At 37.8% G+C, this 13,075-nt stretch overlaps 1 protein-coding gene across 1 annotated transcript in view; it reads right to left on the reverse strand.

Moving 5' to 3' along the window:
- smad9 (SMAD family member 9) overlaps window positions 1–11,522 on the reverse strand; it is a 90,731-nt gene extending 79,209 nt beyond the window's left edge. Inside the window, exon 1 of the mRNA XM_039745810.1 lies at window positions 11,405–11,522. The gene's annotated coding sequence lies outside the window, so the exon portion shown is untranslated. The remainder of the gene's footprint in view (window positions 1–11,404) is intronic.
- Window positions 11,523–13,075: the final 1,553 nt, after the last annotated feature.

Consider the following 13,075-nt stretch of genomic DNA (forward strand, 5'->3'; position numbering starts at 1 on the left):
TTTTCTATTGTCATATCCAATATGGTTCATGATTCATGCGGGTTACTGAACCTTAAATCTCCTTGCATGAAAGATAGTAAGTGTACAAACAGATATCCAAGGCCTATTGTAAGTTAGACTGTGACTGGACAAGACGTATATACAACATACAAACAGCGATCACCTGAAGAAGGGGGATCAGTCACTGAAATTAAAGTGGGCAGAATGGCTTTGACAATTGACAATCGATGGGTAGTACCTTATTGTCCTCTTTTTTGTAAAACTTTTAACGCTCACATTAACGTTGAATTTTGCAATTCGGTTAATTGATTAAATATATCTGTAAATATATAAATAAAGGAACTGGTCAAGCTACTTTTGCTATTGTTAATAAAGAAAATGATGAGATGTACCATTTCCAATCAGGACACTATATAAGTTCTTCTGAACCGCCATGGAGGATTTTGTTCTTCCCTATATATGAGAGATATCCTCCTGTTATACACTTAGCCGTTCATTTAGAAAATGGTCAGTGTGTTTACTTTACAACAAGCAATATTTCAGAACAAATCAATGAACCACCTATTATCACTCTTACAGCATTTTTTGAATTGTGTTTGCAGGATGATTTTGCCAAGACTTTATTATACAACAAAGTACCATCTTATTATACATGGAATGGGAAAACATTTGAAGAAAGCAGGGATCACCTGTACAAGGTTTTCCAGATATCAGAAAAAGCAGTGCACTCTGTTGTGTGTATGCTGTCAATCCAAATAATAAAGAATGTTATTATTTATATATTCCATTACATAATGTTAGAGGGCCTACATTGTTCAATCAACTAAAACAAATCAGGAAAGGAGTATTCTACTTTTGAAGTAGCGTGTCATGCTCTACGTCTGATAGAAGATGACTCTCATTGGGACAAAACTATTGAAGAAGCTTCTTTGACAGATTCACCAAAAATACTGAGGGATTTGTTTGTTGTCATGTTAGCTTTTTGTAATCTTTCAGATCCTTTTGGTATGTGGCAAAAATATAAAAACAGTTTAACTGAAGACATTTACCGTACAGAACAAAGATTGTTGCCAGATCTTAACGTGACAAATAATGACTTCCTCTATAATGAAGTGCTAAAAAACTTCATGACAAATTACAATTACAGGCTATGTGTGAGAAAACTCTTGAGGATTCTGATCTCCCCACACCACATCTTCTTAATAATACTTCAATTAACACTATGTATACGAGACAAACACTGCGGTGGGCTGGCAACCTGCCCGGGGTTTGTTTCCTGCCTTGGGCCCTGTGTTGGCTGGGATTGGCTCCAGCAGACCCCTGTAGTTAGGATATAGTGGGTTGGATAATGGATGGATGGATGGATACAAGACAAACATCATATAACACAAACAGACTTCAAACTTATGTAAGAGACAATGAAATGCTGTTAGTGAATGATCAGAAAAAGGTTATAATGAAATTTTGAAAAGTATCTACAAGAATTATGGAAAAAATATGTTCTCTGGACACACCAGGGGGAACAGGCTAAACATTTGTAATCAATGTAATATTGGCTAAAATTAGATCAGATTATAAAATCACAATAGTTGTAGCATTGCTGCCACTTTATTGGAGGGAGGGAAAACCACTCATTCAGCTTTTAAGTTGCCATTAAACCTAACTTACAGTGAAGTTCCTGTTTGTAATATCAAGAAAAGGATTCCTTTAGCTCAACTGTTAAATTATTGTGTTGTTATTATTTGGGATGAGTGTACTATGTCTCATAAAGGAGGAATAGAAGCTCTGAGCAGAACACTTAAAGATGTAAGAAACAATGACAATTTAATGGCCGGAGTAACTGTTCTGTTTTCAGGCGATTTAAGACAAACTCTTCCAGTAATTCAAAGAGGTACTACAGGAGATATAGATATAGTATCAACAAAATCTTCCTTAATATGGAGCAAAATTCACAAATTAACGACTAACAAGAGAGTATTGTTGAAAGGAGATTGTTTAGCTGGAGAGTTTGCACAATTGCTTTTGAGAATAGATAATGAGCAAATAAAAGGGACTTCTAATGGAGATATTGAAATTCCGAACAATCTTGGAATCTTAGTTAAATCCATTAAAGAACTGGTTGGAAAAGTTTACACGATGTGATAAATTTATATGAAAAAAGTGATTCATGGTTGTGTGAAAGAGCAATACTGTCACCTAAAAATGATACTGCAGATTAAATAAATCATTATCTGCTTGATAAAATATATGGTGATAAAAAAACATACTCTTCTGTTGATTCTGTTTTGGATAATGAAGAAGCTGTGCACTTTCCCATTGAATTCCTACATTCTCTTAATCCTCCCGGAATGGCCCCTAATAAACTCAGTTGGTACACCAATCATGTTATTACGAAATCTAAATGCTCCTCAACTATGTAACAGTGACTGCATTGCAATCTAAATAATAACAGGCTGTGCAAAAGGTGAAAAAATATTCATTCCTCGGATTCCAATGCACTCCAGTAACTATTCTTTTGAGTTTAAAAGATTGCAATTCCCTATAAGAGTTTGCTTTCCTTTAACTATAAACAAAGCACAAGGGCAAACGCTATTGGTTGCTGGCATTGATTTGCACATGTCTTGGTTTTTGCATAGTCTGTTTTATGTTGCATGCTCCAGAGTCAGTCAAAGGGACAATTTGCATATTTTGAACTAGAAATGTAGTATAAAACGCATTTTTAAAATTTTAAAAGGATCCAGCAGACACCACTCTGGGAGCCAGAGTTGGGAGAAGGGAGATGAAGCTCACCTTGAGGAGTGGAAGAGAAAAAAGGAGAAAGAGGAAATGAATTGTGTTGTGTGCTGGGGATTGTGTTTGGCTTGTGGGAAATGGGGAAAGGTGTTTCCCACAAGAGAAAAAAGAAAATAAATATTGTGTGTGCTTTGAAGTTGTGTCCTATGCCTGACTGTGTCGGGGTGACAAGGTGACAGATTCCCAGACATCATAATTAGTCTTAAAATGAGAAATCACCACATTGACTTTCCCATAATATTGACACTAGCTTTCATTCACACACAGCTTTGACCCAATAATTTACTGGTAAATTTCTGGTACCGCCTACATGTTTGGAACGGACTCATACAACAACATACATCCACTGATGCCTCTCCACTTTATTTTGTGATGCACAGAAAAGTCACCATCACTAGATCTGTTCAACAACAATTTTTTTGGAGTTCTTACAAATATTTCATAGGCAAGGTCAATAACTTCAATATGTATAACACATGCAGTATAGAGTAAGAATGTTCATCCATCTATTTTTTGACGTAATTAGCCAGTTTAGATTCATGGGGAGCTGGCATCATGTGGAACGGGAGCCAATGCATTTACATCCACACACAAAATCAGTTTAAGGTAAGTAACTTGGTTATGGTTCTGGAATTTTTGTTTGGCAAAATCCTCCAATGTCATTAAACTACACAAAAGTTAAATGTCATCCTTAGCCACAGTGAATCTAAAAACAAGCACGAAGCATGTGATGATTTTCTTGTGTTTTAGAAAAACAAAACCTTTTTCTTGTGCTGTTAAGCAAATAACATCCATCCCATTTTAACATCCTTGATCTGAGCCACTGACAATTTGTGGTATAAACACTGGCCACTGTGTCATCCGATCACACTGTTTCAACATGTCCATAGCAAGCAGCTGGATAAAAATTAAACAAATTCTTTATTTATAAGTTTCTGTTGCTGGATTGCATGCAGCACACTCTTCTGCTTAGCTGTGCGATTGAGCCCTGCAACTCACTGGCATACCGGTGCGTGTGGTTCTTGCCTTACATCCAGTGCTGATGGAATAATTATAGTGCAGGTATTTTACTTCAGTAAAATAAGTATTGAATTAGGTTACTTGTTTCTTTAAAAAGTAATCTGATTACGTAACTTACATTACTTTTAACGTATTGCCCCAAATTCTGCTCCCGAGATTGTGCTGCTGAGCTAAGCACTGTATGTTTGTTCTTCAACGTAAATTTAACCATATCTCAAGAATAATGCAATTTTCCGAGTATTTTCCCAAAGAAATTTATCTTGTGGACGCTTTACCAGTGGCTGCTGAAAGCATGTGCAAAGGTAAGAAAGTGAACAGAGTAGACTACAAAAATCCTTAACTCAAACCTGGTTAAAGTTTTACTTGGCCACATAACCAGGTTACTCGTAGTGAAATCTGCCTCTGTTAACCAGAATTCTCTGAGAAGAATAACCCAGGGTTTACATGGCATTTTAGAAACCAGGCTTCTGTGAATAACCAGGAGCCTTAGGTATAACAGCATGCGTCGAATTAACAGTAAAACATGGCATACCGGACAAAAGCAGAAATGTGCGTACACACAAAAAAATCCAGATGCATAAATCTGTGCGAAAGCCAGCTTCCACGTTCTTCCGCTATGTAAATCCCAGTCAGCATGAAATGTAATGCATGTGCACACACCTGCCACACCACCCCGACTCCACCCAGATTTACACCTCTTTGAATATGCAAATCAATATAGCCTCTTAAGTTCAGCGTTCTGTGAAAAGACAATGGCAAAAGCAAGGGGCGAAAAAAGAATTTCAGTGAATACCAAGTGGAGGCAAGGAAAATGTACTATTTGTTGGTTTAAGCAGTGGTATAAACAAAAAAAGAAAGTTGATTGAGTGACATAGAGTGGTGAAAAAAATTGAAAGTTCAAGCTCAGAAAGTTACACAGTGCCCGAAATAAAAAGAAATGGTCAGATATCAAAATTGCCGAAAGGCAAGCAGTAGCCCACCATCTGAGTGTCATATGGAAGCATATTAGGGTACAGAGAAAAGAATAAAACAGGGACACACTGGAAAAAAAGGTAGAAATTTCTACTTAATAAAGTATCTATCTATCTATCTATCTATCTATCTATCGTAGTTCATTTTGTCATTAAAGTAGAACGTCATAAGCTTCATGTTAAAATAGTTTAATTTATAAGTTTCTCAAATCCCATCGTAACTAAAGTAGCATGTTAAGTGCTTCGTATTCTATGCGTTCTTCTATGTACTCTTTGTGTGTTAATCACTATATGCTTCTTAAACGGGCTTTCTCTTATGCCGACAGGACACAGAATACATTACATTCATGATATTACAGCTCTCTGAACAATTTAAACACTAAAATGTATACTTGATGTAATTTCATGATGATAGGAATTAAATCATGTATAAAACATGGGGGCACGGTGGCACATTGGTAGCGATGAGCTGACCGCCCTGTCCAGAGATTGTTCCTGCCTCACGCAAGATGCTTGCTGCGCTCTGTGCGACCCTCGATAAAATAATTTATTGCAGGAGTACTGTCTCTTTCAAACGTACTAACTCCCAATTCCTGTCCTTGCTTTTTTTTCTCCAAGTAACCAATCGCCACACAATCAGCTCTTTAGTAAATGTCAAGCCATCTGTAAGCTTAGAACGCAGATTCTTCAAAACCTTTTAGGAACACTGAAATATTTTATTATTTAATTATTCCATCCATCTGTCCATCCAGGGTCACACCTGTTCCAGCAAGCATACAGTGTGAGGCAGGAACAATCCCTGAATATGGCACCAGTTCATCGCTACCACTGTCCAACGTGTCCACATGTTTAATTATTTAAAGTATACATTATTTAAATGAAGTTAAAAATGTATCTGTATAATGTAATATACATATTTTACTGCATTTTATCTTAAAAATTATATCAAGAGCTCCAAGAAGACAGCGCCTGGAAATCTAAATTGACTTAGAAGCCAGTCGTCAACATCTGTAAATACACGCTCTCTTCTTTTGAATTGAATTGAATTCTTTTAATTGTTATTGTATGGTAAAATGAGATTCAATATGCAAATCCTCCAGAAACTTATTTTCCTATTAAATGGTACAATATCAACAACAACAACAATAATATTATAAAAAACAATGAAAAATACACAATATGAAAGCATAAGTGGCTCGGGTTGTGCAATATTATAACTATAATGCAAGTTTACAGTGAGGTAATTGTACTTATAAGTACAAACAGTTCTACAAGGAGCACTTGATAGACTGATTGAGTGTGTTTATAGCTCTTGGGATGAAACTGTTTCTGAACTGCGAGGTCCCTACAGGAAAAGCTCTGAAGCATTTGTGGAATGGGAGTAGTTCAAATAGACTGTGTCCATGGCTAAAGCAGCATGTGCCGAAGCTGTACCCCAATAATTCTCTCCGCTCTTGACACAATCTGCCGTAGAGCTTTCTGATCAGCTACTGTATATCTGTGATTCCACATTCAGATACAGTGGGCTAAAATACTTTTGAGTGGTGCACTGACAGTGACAACACTAAGGCAGCTATGGTATTTGGAATAGTTTGGCCATTCTGTGCACCATTATATTGTTATAGGTTGATTACAATCAGATGCCTTAAACTAAAAAATGATATGCGGTTAATTTCAGTTTATTTGATAAAGTCACATCAGGGATGTGAATTTAAAAAATAAAGGGAAACCTCACAGGAACAGTAGCACTGCTTTGATGCTGGGTGCTGCCAGTTTGCAAATCCAAGCTAAAAATTTGCGTACACCTGGGCCATTCTTAGCAGTTTGGGGGCCCTACGTGATTCAGAAATGTGCAATCCCCCCCAGAGCTCAGGAAGGTGTTCTAATAAAACGTCCAGAAAAGAATGATAAAAATTAGGATGAGGAGAGTATTGTGACACACAACGTGAGGGACTGGCACAGATGGCTGCAGTGCCAGGGGCATGACAGAGGCTCCAGGCCCACAGCCCAACAACAACAAAAAAAAAATTGTAAGTCGGTGCCAGGCCGGGGGCCCCCCTCACGGTCGGGGCCCTACGCGGATGCGTAGATCGCGTATGCCTAAGAACGTACCTGAGTACGTAATGGTCTGAGCTGGCATGAGAATGTGTGGGGTTTTACGCCAAGTTTAGTTTTTATACACAACTTTTTTGTGCGTACACACCATTTATACATGAGGCCCCAGGTTATTAAGGCACATGTACACACACTCAATGAGCCAATTTTGGGTGATCAATTAACTTCCTAAAATATGCAACCATTTGGTATACTGGAAGAAAACCAGATTACCCAGAGAAAAACTCATAAAGAAATGGGAAAATATGTAGGCAAATCTCATATTGACATTAACCCTCCCGGTGATTCCTTCAAGAATTTGTTTGCAGTAGAACTGATGTAGCAATTGTGATTTTGCTGTGCGGTACACACTGCATATGTTTCTTTTAACTATTATACCTGAAGTTTAGGTGCTTTCAGCCAATCTTACACTGACATTTCTGCTTTTTGAAGCATGGTCTAAATCTGCCTACAACAAGACCACATATGCACCAGCTCAAGATGTAATATAAATCTAACTACATAGAAGTAGTTAATGTTCCATTGTCAACAATTAATCTGTTACAAGTCATACTATATGATATCTTTGACACACATATACATTAGTATTAAAAATTTTCTTTCCTGAAACAAATCAATCAAGAGTGATTATTTGTTAAACAATCTTCTTCCATCCTAAATAAAAATAGCATGCTGTAGGTATTTCAAATAAAACTGCAAAGAAATTACACAAATGCTCAGTTTATGTAACCAGCCATATGTAAGACTACTACTAATCTACTACAGCACAATGTCAACATATTTATAAGAGTAAAATTTGACAAGATGAACAACACAGATCATTTTTTCTTTCAGTTATACTCTTCTACACCAGGCCTTTGCATGCTTTCCTCAGTGTGTGTGTATGTGTGCTTTTTTCAGGTTCTCATGTTTCCTCTCACACCCCAAAGACGTGCATGTTAGGCTAGCTGCCAGCTCTAATTTGGCTTCATGTGAGTATGAGAGAGAAAGTCTGTGTCCTATGATAGACTAGTATTGCTTCCAAGGATGATTTCTGTCTTGACACAAGGGCTGTCAGAAGACACTTAAGTTCTCATGGCCCTGTTCTGAAATAAGAAAGTGAACTGAAGGAATATCAAAATGTGAATATGAAAGTGGGGCTTGCTTGCGACCTTTGGGACTAAATTGAGCAGGCTGGCTTTTCCACTTCTAGTTTTGATTCCTTAGGTGTACTGCCTTTGTTAAACTGCTCTTTGAAATGACTAAAGAAAGAATTCTTGAAGAAAACATGAAACTTTGAAAGAAGTCTAAGGAAATACCCAAAAGAACATGCACCTGAAATAATTCTATTCCATTTCCACAAGAGAAAAAGGAAAGATGTAAAGTAGCCAGGCATGCCTTACTGGTTAGGATGCAGATGGAGTGTAATAATAATATAGAGGGTCTTGGAATGTGTGTAAGAAATGTAGAATTTCTTCATATACATTCCCATGTAAAACATGAGAATAGATGACACATTAATGGTATTTTTAAAAGAACTGACAGATATAGAGTTGGTACATACTGTATAGCAATAAAGATTTGTATACCTAAAGTTGTTCCAAGATGGTCTGTGAAACGTTCACCTTCAAGTATCACTTAATATCAGGAGAACGTAGAGAAAAGCCAAGCAAAATTACACCTTTTATTGGCTAACTAAAAATATTGCAATATGCAAGCTTTCAGGCCCCTTATTCAGGCAAGATGTAAGCTTGCATATTACAATCTTTTTAGTTAGCCATTAAAAGGTGTCATTTTGCTTGGTTTTTCTCTGCATTCATAATGGCTAGCACAGTACAACACCCTAGTACTATCAGGAGAATAGAAACAGTTTCGATAGTAATGGACATGTCCTTGTGCTATTTTGGGTGTAAGAAATCAAACAGCAAATATTTTTGGATTGTCTGAATAGTCTGAAAGGACATTTAGTAAGCAGGTTGAGAGTGCTGTCCCAAATATCATGGCTGAGTCATACATTTACTGGGTAGGTGCTGAAAAATCTGTGTTTCAAGCTTACTTTGCGTTTCTTACTCGATAATAGGTAGCAATTTTGAGATAAACAAACTGAATGAATTGAGTAGTATGTAATCCTGTACAACTGCAAACAGCAACTATCTGGTTTACAAAGAATCACAAAGAAGTCAAACATAATGGGGCTGTATTAAAAGGAAAACAGTGGAAACTGAAATTAGCTGTTCTCCAAGTTGGAGCCGTAATACGAGGCGCTGTGGTTTGAAAATTGGTCCGCCTCCGCATCCCCCTAGCAGACAGGCAACACGGCCACTTCTTCCTCCCTCTCACATTCTGTCTGTCGCTTTCGCTGCAATGAAACTGGCGTCACAAAGTCTCGTGGTCTTTGTAAATGCGTCTACTTTGTAATGTTTATTTTTTCCTGCCTTTTGCATATAATCACCTGCAATAAGAGTACTGTCTTGGTCAGGCAGGGGTCACTTATCCGTAACACCGCACTTGATCGAACGACCAAAGTACAACATCACAGGGTCGGCCAATCCCTAATAATTCCGCAAATATATCAAACTCACTCCGGTAAAATTAATTTATAAACGGGTGCACAAATAACCTTCTTTATAAATATTTAACTCGTTAGCTTAGATATTTCATACTTCTTGCATCTTGTTACACATTATATCCATCCTTATGTCGTCAATGGAGTCGTGGAGAAGATGCATCCCATGCTGACAGCGTCTGGCGGAAGACAGGAATCACACCAGATCAGATTCCCAATCCATTAAAGACATTTAACAGTCAAATGAGCTAATTTATTAGCCAATGGTATTTATTCATAAAGTCTGACTGTCGCGTGATGTCAAAGCCCATTGCTGAAGAAATTCTCCGCAAAAAAAAATCGCTCCGAACGATTCACTTTTTTAACACACCTGGGACTATATTCCGCATCCGTATCTGCTAGTCGAGTAAATTGGATTTGGAAAAAAAACCCGCCCAGATACGGGAAAAAGCTGCTAACTCCACACTCGAAAGGGCTCCAATACGGGTCCTGAAGCTTTGCGGTAACAGTACTAACCACTACGCCACCCACAATATAACAATTAGCGAGTTGTTCATTTCGTTCTTAAATAAAACATCGTTTTAAGTGGTTAAGTTTCTGAGTTTCTCTTTTGTACTCCGACTATACTCAGTACTGTAAACGTATTTATTCCATATAAACCCCAGTAAAATCTGCGCAAAAGACCGTTAAATGAATGAAGTGAAATCCCGCTACTACTACTACCACGTCTGCTGCTACTACTACTACTACAACTAATAATAATAATAATAATAATAATAATAATAATACAGGCATTACATAAGTTCATTTATTTTCGGAACCTTTTTTTCACTTGTCGCAAGGAACAGGAGCCTACATCTTCCAATACGAATTTCAGTTCCAATCGCCGATTATTTAAAATGCCTCTTATTGGAAAAAAGTAGGAAATCGATGCACCTTAAGGACACCAAAGGAACACGTGTATAATTTCTAAGCCTGTTTCGGTCTGCATCGACTTAAACATTTAAGTCCGTTATTAAAAGATAAATTGAAAACAGGATGAACAATTTATTTTATAATACCAAACAACGAACTGTTCTCGGTTGCTTTCTGTTGATTGTTATTATAGAAGCACAGTGAGCAGTTGTCGATGACCTGTGGGACTAGTGTTAAATTTAAAAAGGTCAAAGAAAGGGAAACGTCATTTACTGAAAGGGAAGTGCATTTCTGGAAAACAAGTCACTGGATAGTCTGGTGTATAAATAAGCCTGTGTAAGTACAGAAGTAACAATAAAGCATTACAGCTTCAAGTAAGTAATGTCTCATGCACTGCGGAATTTGTACAAAGCATACTTCACAATCACGCGCATTTACAGTACATGAAATGTTTCCAGTATGGACATCAAAACATTTTATTTAACTTTCATACGTTTTCTACACCCGTTTTCTACACCGTAGCCGTGTCGGGTGCTAATCAAAAACGGCCAACAACAACCATCACTTGTTGGGATGCCCGTGCATCTAAGGAAAAACATAAGAACAAACCGATGTTCAATCTAGTTACTCCAATTTTAAGTCACCAATTAAGTTTTTGTGCACCTTGTTATGTTGCGTGAGAAAAACAAATTAGCAAGTGACACTCCCCACAATCCGATGCATAAAGTCCACAAGGTCGTTTACTCAAGTTGGAATCGACCCCCATGTCTGTTATTGTACGACGCTAACCACTGCGTCATCGCGCTTCAAATATGTCTGTCTCAAAAGATTTGATGATTTCAAATCAATTTAGAACAGAAGAAAAGTTTCAGTTAACTTTTCACTATCCTGTGCATCCGTACACATACAATTACAATGAATCAAAAACTGTAGACAAAGCACCTGCATGTCACCTTGTGACCCACCTAATTCCAGTAAATAAATAAATAAATCAAAGACCCCCCAAAGCCACCGTCATAATCACAGACGTCGCGCTCTCCCTTACCTTGACAGACCGCGCGCTTCACTGTGTAGTGCGGAGGTGAGCCGCTGCTCTTCTCGGGCGGCGCAGCGGCTCAGTCTCGGCGTCAGTCAGGCTGGAGCCTCAGTGCCTCGGTGCTTGGATCCCTCCGCTGAGCTGGAACTCATCCAGGCATTCTGAATCAGTTACTACTACAAGTGCACTAAACCCCCAAGCGGGGCAGGGCGCAGACAGGAGACTTGACTAATTATTATTTGGGTTGGGAAATGGTGAACACAAATTCACAAGGCTAAAAAAAGCTGGGGAAGTAGGTGTTTTTATAATATTTTACATCTCTGTCAACTTAATGTTCACTAATGAGTTAAACTGGACTTTTGGAAAGGCTTCATTGTCGTGCAGATACATTTACTGTAATTTGTACAGTGTCCAAACGTGACTCCGAAAGATACAGTAACGTGCCCAGCTGCACCATAAATTCCAGGTCCATCATTAATTCATCAGTCAATGGAGACCTGCGCCAACCTCTCAGTTGTTCTAACGTCTTGAAGAAGCCGGTCCTCGACTCAATGTTGGCCGCTGCGTTCAGATATTTAGGACACCAATGATTTCTGGTGCTATGTAAACTCAGCGATGACGGGTATTTAGAAATCTAAACCGTGTGCTTCCCAGCTGCCTGACCCAAGCTATGTATTCCTAACATAACTGTGTCACTTATAAATTAGTGATATTTTTAAACGAAATTAGATCTTTAGAAGCGCTAAAGTGTTAAGCAATCTGTAGACATATACAATTACTATGTGGCTTGATCTTTTACCTCAATATGTTATAATCTGCTTTACTCAACATTTGCTTTCTAATAAAGGTATAAGTACTGATTAAGTGGTATAAGACAATCAAAGGGAAAAAAAAAAACAGTTTCCTGAAAAGATAGTACTCGCTACTAAGTCTATAGCTACACTTTCTCAAGCAATAAATGTTGCTATGTGCTGAACCCACCCAAGGTTACCATCTGTTCAACACTACACCTGCTCACACATTTGGTTTATATCCATATAATCTTACAAAGCATCGCTTCCATATATAAACTGATAATAAATTATAAATACAGCATACCAGGGAATAACATTTAATTATATACTCCATGTCAGAATTACTGGGTACATTAAAATGCTTCTAAAGTGGATTTTTTTTGTATTGATAATGTTTGCCAGTTTTGGATAGATACAGCTTTCAGTTTTAATTATGAATCCATTTTCTGTATAAAACATCTATATATTTATCCTTTGAGCATCCTCCTATCCTGAGGGCCATAGTAATTGAATGTTTATGCCAGGAACATTGGGAGAAAGCCTGGAACCAACTCTGATCAAAGTGCCACTCTACTGCAAACAGCCCAGTTTTTCAAAGGACACATAGTCCATGCTGATGTTGTTCACTACATAAAAGAACCAAATCTGGATGGGATGTAAGTCCATCACAGGGCAGGGAGGACATGCTTACACATACACACACAAACAAGGCTAATGTAGAGGTGCAGGTTAAGATAATGTGTGTCTTTGCAATGTGGGACAGAAAACTTACATGGACTGTGAAGCTGAAGCAGTAACTTTGGGCCACCATCTTTACCCATTTTCAAATTCTCTAGTCAAAAACAAGTGCAAAGCAGTGTGAAAAGGAACACACTCCGACACACGT

This window comes from Polypterus senegalus, chromosome 2, assembly GCF_016835505.1.
Source record: "Polypterus senegalus isolate Bchr_013 chromosome 2, ASM1683550v1, whole genome shotgun sequence".
NCBI classification, from domain to species: Eukaryota; Metazoa; Chordata; class Cladistia; order Polypteriformes; family Polypteridae; genus Polypterus; species Polypterus senegalus.